Source organism: Poromitra crassiceps, assembly GCF_964638095.1.
Source record: "Poromitra crassiceps genome assembly, chromosome: 14".
Classification (NCBI taxonomy): domain Eukaryota; kingdom Metazoa; phylum Chordata; class Actinopteri; order Beryciformes; family Melamphaidae; genus Poromitra; species Poromitra crassiceps.
The window spans coordinates 32805915-32812766 of NC_139633.1; positions in this window are offsets into that span (position 1 = coordinate 32805915).

Here is a 6852-nt window from a genome sequence, read left to right on the forward strand (position 1 = left end):
TTGGGAACACTGTTTAAGTGATCTGTTGTTTGATTGTTCTGATTATCTCAAGAGTCATTGCCCTAATTTGCATGGTGCCCACAGGAGTCAAAACTACTGCTGATACTCATTTCTTGTGTTCGTGCTTTCTTGTTTGACACAACTGAACCAATCTGATCGCTCCCCAAATTGTAAATCCCTTCCATCATGCACGTTCAGATCCAACCAGTCCAAAATTGGCCTCACTAGCCCAAATGTTGATATTTCAGCCCTACTTTCTACTTTTGATGATTTCAAATGTTCATGTCAGTATTCCAGACTGATTTGTTATGTATGTCATGGGTTTGAAATATTTGAAGATGTATTTTGGAGGTACCTGTAACTCTGTACTGTTGTAGCTGCAAATCAAATCTACCTGCTTAAATTGAAATTAGCTGAGCTTCACCTGTGAGCATTTATATATATTGAAACTTATGCAAAGCAATATTGCATCTCGCAACAGTTTGACATTTGTCCCGTTTTTGTGCTATTTTTTTTTTGTTTGTGCGTTTTCAAGATGGTATAGTGACCACAAATGGGTACAAAACATCAATTGAGTCAACCGTGTTGGATGTTGGCCAATTTTTTACAACCGTCTCAGTTCCGGTCGTGAAGTCTTTAGGGTTGGGCGCTTGAACCCTCGTGAGAGTGTTTGGGGAGGGGGGTCCCTTTCTCACTGGGACCACATACAAAAAGGAGGTTTGTTTTCACGGTACTGTAAGGCACTTTGGATTAAAAGCATCTACCAAAATGGCAAAACGTCAAGTTGCCCATTTTGAACTCCAGTCAACGGGCTATGCAGTAACGTCTCCATCGATCGCTCTGCTCATGTTTCAGCACGTTTCCTTCTCTAAGACTACAAAGCTCTGCAGAGTTGAGTTCAGTTTTTCTAAGTGTTTTAAAAAGAGATATGCAACCCTGTGTGTTTGTTAGTTTGGCGTTTTCCCCCCGCTGAGAAAATCCTGTTTGAATCTTGACGGAGAGAGTTTCTCCTCTTAAGGTTTCTGTCCTGCTGATGTAGTCGTAAACACTATGAAGGGCTGGGCGCTCGGTGACGGGCTCCTTTCGATCTGGTTCAGCACTGAAACGGGAATCCCAGACAGACCTGTGCCGCCCGACGGGCGGAGAGAGACACGGCCGGGTTCCTGCTAAACATTTATAGACTGCCAAATTCACACCCGCTGCCGGTTTAGGCATACGCACCAAGAGATTGCACCCTCCATTTATTTTCCCATAGACGTTTCGTGAAATGCTTATCGAAATAGTTTTACTTGGTCAAATCAAGCGATTCAGCTATATTTAGAATCGGGAGAGACCATAGAACATTTCACTCGGACCAAAGCGTAAAAAAATAGTGGATTAAGATTTTCTTCTTTTTTTTGGGTCCAAGTTGAATGTCACATCCCAAATTGATCTTGTTTATGCTTCTTAAAAAGTATTGAACGGATTTTCACCCTGTATGTGTTTTATTTTTTAATAAGTCTGGGATTGCCCCGTCGGTGCTTCAGCCCGGTCGTGTGGCGTGAATGCGTCCGGCCCTGAAACTGTCGTCTGGAATGCTTGACCGGCGGACAGACCTTTTCATTCATTCATGTGTATTTGATTGTACAGAGATTTTGTAAATAGTATTAATATGATATATTCTACACCAGCAATCTGTCTGTCGATAAAGTTGTTAAACTGTTCAGAGCCAGGTTTCCCAAAGACGACTCGGCACCGAGACCAGATCCCAGAGCAGACTAGATAGGAGACGAGCCGCATAGAGAGAGTGAAGGTATTTGAAGTGTTTGTTTTAAACTGGTGGTACCAGATTGGCGGCGTTCAGTCAGAAAACGACACTACATTCACATATGATCTCACGAGGAAATCGGTTCCCAGTTCCTCTTGATTGATTTACAGTGTTTCATTCCAAAATAAGATCTCGTCCCATTTTAAACAAGTGACCTACTCAATATCTACCTGATTTACTTTGAAACAAGTCACCTACTCAATATCTACCTGATTTACTTTGAAACAAGTCACCTACTCAATATCTACCAGATTTACTGATACTAGAAATATTGAGCGCTTCGCGTGCTCCTTTCTAGCGTCGCACGCTCGACTGGCAGTGCTCATTTCTACCGTACCTCGTTGGTATGCCCGCGAGGTTGCAGACGCAGCTTGCGCGCTACGCGTGCTCGCCCAGCCTCGGACGGTGTTCTAGCCCTGGGATCTGGTGCTGGTCGATCCCTCCGGATCAGATGTGGTCTGGGATCTGGTGCTGGTCGATCCCTCTGGATCAGATGTGGTCTGGCGGTGACGGTCGGGTCTTGGGAAGCCCAGCGCTGCTCGTCGGTTCAGTGCTGCTGCTGCTGCTTTTAACTCCGGTTTGAAAAATAATGGGTTAAAAAAAATGATATATAAAAAGAGAAAAAGGCTGAGTGCCTCGTGCAATGTGTATGTTCTGAAGTGAAGATTCTTTTTTCTAAAAAGGAATAAAATTTTAAACTGGATGAAATCTGTGTTTTGGGTTTTTTAATCGATGAAAACGATGCAACTCCTGCCATTAGGCGGGAGTTTAGAAGAGCGGAGCTTAAGGTATCCTAAGGGAATGCTTGATTAATTACGTTGAGAAGCCTTAAGTCAGGACATGCTTTCATTTGACTCATCACAGAGCCTAACGCTCTTCCTGCAGACTCTGCCAGTACTTTCCTTCCTCCTGAAAAGCTCATGTTTTCATTCAAAACAAAACCAAGGTGTTTATAAGAGGAAGTGTACATTAAAGGCATTGAACCAAACTCAAACACGTGATCACTCTGCTGTAGGCTACACATTTTTTCCCTAAAATGTATCATCTGAGTTTTTTTCACTGTTGATGGCAAGTCTCCATTTACTGCTCCAAAGAGACACCCAGCCAAGCTTGGAACAGAAGAGGAGTCCTGGTGCTCAACAGTGAGGAACATATAGAAAAAGGTTTTACCTGGGCATGTACCCAAAGTAAGAAGACTGGAGCACTCTTAGTCTGCACGTTCTTTTTATTTAGGGGCTGACTGAACGTTTCGACAGGTGAACTGTCTTCCTCAGAGTCAAGCAGAACAATGAAAAGGGGGAGGTTTAAATACCCTCCTCCCCTGTGATGTCATTGACAGCCATTAAAAAAAAATAGATAAAGGTACATGGTAAAAAAAACACGATTTCAGACGGAAGCCCGTCTTTATTGTCACACGAACACTACAACACATGCATGCGGCCACAACACACACTCATGCTGACGGTGGCCGGTGAAATATGTCCTCTGCATTTGACCCATCCAGGCTTGTCCTTTCCTCCAGGGGGCAGGCCAGGAGCAGTGGTCGCTTTTTCTTTCCAGCGCCCGGGGACCAACTTCAGATGTTGTCGTCACTGGTCGGATGACGATCTTCTGCATGTTTTTAGCGGGGGGTTATGTACAGAGGAACCCCCTGGGGTAGAGAATAAAGTTGTGACATCTGTACAATTTAAGGACATGACATGAATATGTATAAGAAAAATAGATAGAAGTGAGGTTTCCATACCAAATTTGTCTGCTACCAAGAGCAATTCAGCTGGTTCATGAAATCGCTGGGCTGCGTGCCGTGCTGTGGTTGTGGTGTGGGAGATTCCAGCTGTCAAAAGAAGACAAAAGACTTGCTCCTGGCCAATCCCGGCGCTTGACTGCTGCGTAGGCGGGCACAGGGCGTGGTTTTTGCGTAACGCCTCCTTCATGATATCGTTCACCTCCTTCCCTGAAACGTCCTGAATGTTCAAAAACTTCCTGGCAGCATCCAGCACCATCTTGATTCTCTCCGACTTTCCCTCCAGCTCCAGAGCACAGTTGATCACAAACGCAATGAAGGCCACAAAGCCTTTTTTCTCCACACTGATATTTTGACCAGTTCCACTCTTCTGCTCCAATTCATTTTATACTTCCACTTTTTCCTTTCTCTTCATCTCCATGCACTTAACAGCCTCAGCATACGACACTCCTTTCTCCTCTCTGATCCTGCTCACTTCAATCTCCTTAACTCTACGTGGACACTGAGCTGATCCTGTGTTGTGACTCCCCTCACAGTGCAGACATTTTGCCTCATCTTTACATGTCTCCCTCCTGCACTTATCTCCACCACACCGTCCACATCTCCTTTGTCCTCTGCACACTGCAGCAGCATGACCGTACTCCTGACAAGAATAACACCTGAGAGGAGCCCTCTCATACTCCCTCACCCTATAGCTGACACTATCCAGCTATGGGGGGGGGGGGGGGGGGGGGGGGGGGGGGCTTTTCAAAGACTCAAAGTCGCTTTACAGAACACATGGCAAACACTTAGATTAAGATTAGAAACATTATTACTAGTTTGAAAAGTAATAAAGGCACACTTCAATGTTATACAATACATAAACATTTGTTGTTATATGTAAAGGAATTACCAGCAAGACAAACAACACAAAGGGTGCCATAGCAACCAGAGAGCAGCGGCAGCTAAACGCGCCAGCGTTCACTCAACCAGAAACAGGGCCAACCTCTGAACATAAAACATAACAGAGACAGACATAAAACATGGACAGACAACAAAAAGGGGGCGGGGGGGTTCCGGGGGGGGGTTGGCCATAGCAACATTGTACATTTGACATTACGTCATTTGACAGACGCTTTTATCCAAAGCGACTTACAATAACACATTTTTGTCAGCAATAGAGCAATCAACTATGCAGCAGTCTATGACAACTACAACTTTTGAAGGAAATAGTGGTAAAGTTTAGTTTACTACTAGTTTAGTGTACATATATGCATTATGTATTATATGGACATATATGACAATTAACTTTTTATCCTTATGTATACTATATAGACGGTATGTCTAATAAATATAAAACCATGGATAACTAAGCACATAATATGCTTTTAGCATAGGGATATATGTTCACATGTAATAATAACCATATATTCATTGCTTATATGTACATGTAGCCATATGTAAGAACAACCCTATGTCCCTTGCTTATATGTACATAATGTTAACATGTATGAGAATAACATAATTTATAACATAATTTTAACATAATAATAACATAATTTTATAAACATATAAGGTTGCTTATTTGTACATAATATGTAGTCATGTGTAAGAATAACCCTATATGTTCATTACTCACATTACCATGATGAGGACATGTATGAGAATACTCATATTATGTTAATTGCTTATATGAACATATATGTTGTTTATATTAGGATCACATACAGTATATGTGATATGTTATATATATATAGATATAGATATAGATATATATATGTTCCTGACATATATTACATATATCTTGGATTGTATGTCAAATATATATGGTGACATATTGTTAACTTGTGTTGGATATAGGTACATATATATTGCCTTTCCGTATGGGTTTATCTGTTATCAGGACCATCGCAGCAAGTGCAACGTCCAATTTCTAGATCACAAAAAGTACAAGCAACCTAGTAGCTCAAAGGTCAGAGAGACATCCTGCAAAATAGCCTACATGTACATGTACATATACTGCACATCCGTTTTATATGTTTTTTTTACCAGCATTATTATTGTTGCTTCTTATTGGGGTTTTGACTGTAAAGCACTTCCAGTGGGCCACGACCCAGTGGTTGAGAAACACTGTTGTAGAATAACCTAATTGTGGTCATGTTAAACAAGAACTTCTTCTATTAAACATTATGTATTTCAGACATGGACTGCAGTTCAAATTGCTTTATATACACAGCATACAACAAAATTGCGAGAAACACTACAGAATTTAAGCGACCTTGGGTTCTGTGAAAGGTGCTATATAAATCCACAACATTCTTATTATAAAAGGAATCCATTCTGATTAGCGGAACATAGCCTACGCTAAAACATTTAAAACACAAGTAACCATACATACAGGGGAGATTTTCAAGTGTTCCCCAATTTTAAACACTAAAGGGTGCATGAAAGAAAGGAAAAAGGGAAAAACACAAGAGAAACAGTGGACACAAGTATCTCCTTTTGCCTGACGCGGCTGGATCTGCCAGTGTTTCGTCATTAAGAAGGTGTTAAGAATGCCCCAGACCCTTCTTACAAAACCTTCTTAACGAAAGATCATCTTAGCGCTAAGAAGCTTTTGGGAAACGCAGCCTTCTTAACGAAAGATAATTTTAGGCTAAGAAGCAATCGGGAAAAGTGTTGGCTTCGTTGCCTTAAGACGGGTCAAAGAAGCTTCTTAGCGCTAAGCTGCTTTTGGGAAACGCATGCCTTCGTAACGAAAGATCATCTTAGGCTAAGAAGCAATTGGGAAACGCGTTTGCTTCTTAAGGGGGCATTAAGAAGGGTTAAAGAAGCTTCTTAGTGCTAAGAAGCTTTTGGGAAACCCAGCCAATACAATTATCTCAACCTTAAAAGGTTACATATAGGTACCAAAAAGCCATAAATTCACATCAAAGAACAAAGAAAAACAACAATTATAATTCAAGTTTAAACAGTAAGTGTGCAGCTGCAGCATTTATTAAAAAAAGAAAATTTTTACTTTTCAACTGAGCATGCAGACAATTAAAATAAGGGTGCAATGCATGCTTTTGCACCCCCATAGAACCGGGCCTGGTTATAACATTTCATAATGTGATAGAAGGTAAAGGAGGAGTTTGGAGGGGATGTTGTGCGAGACAAATCAGTTGTGTGTGTGTATGACCCCCCCCCCCCCCTGTTCTCAATATGTGCACATACTGAGAACAGCCTTTTACATGCAAACATTAGGGAGCTATAGGCAGTGGGGAGGAGGGGGTGGAGGCATTCACACTTAAATAATTAACATTAACAACAGTGGAAGAAG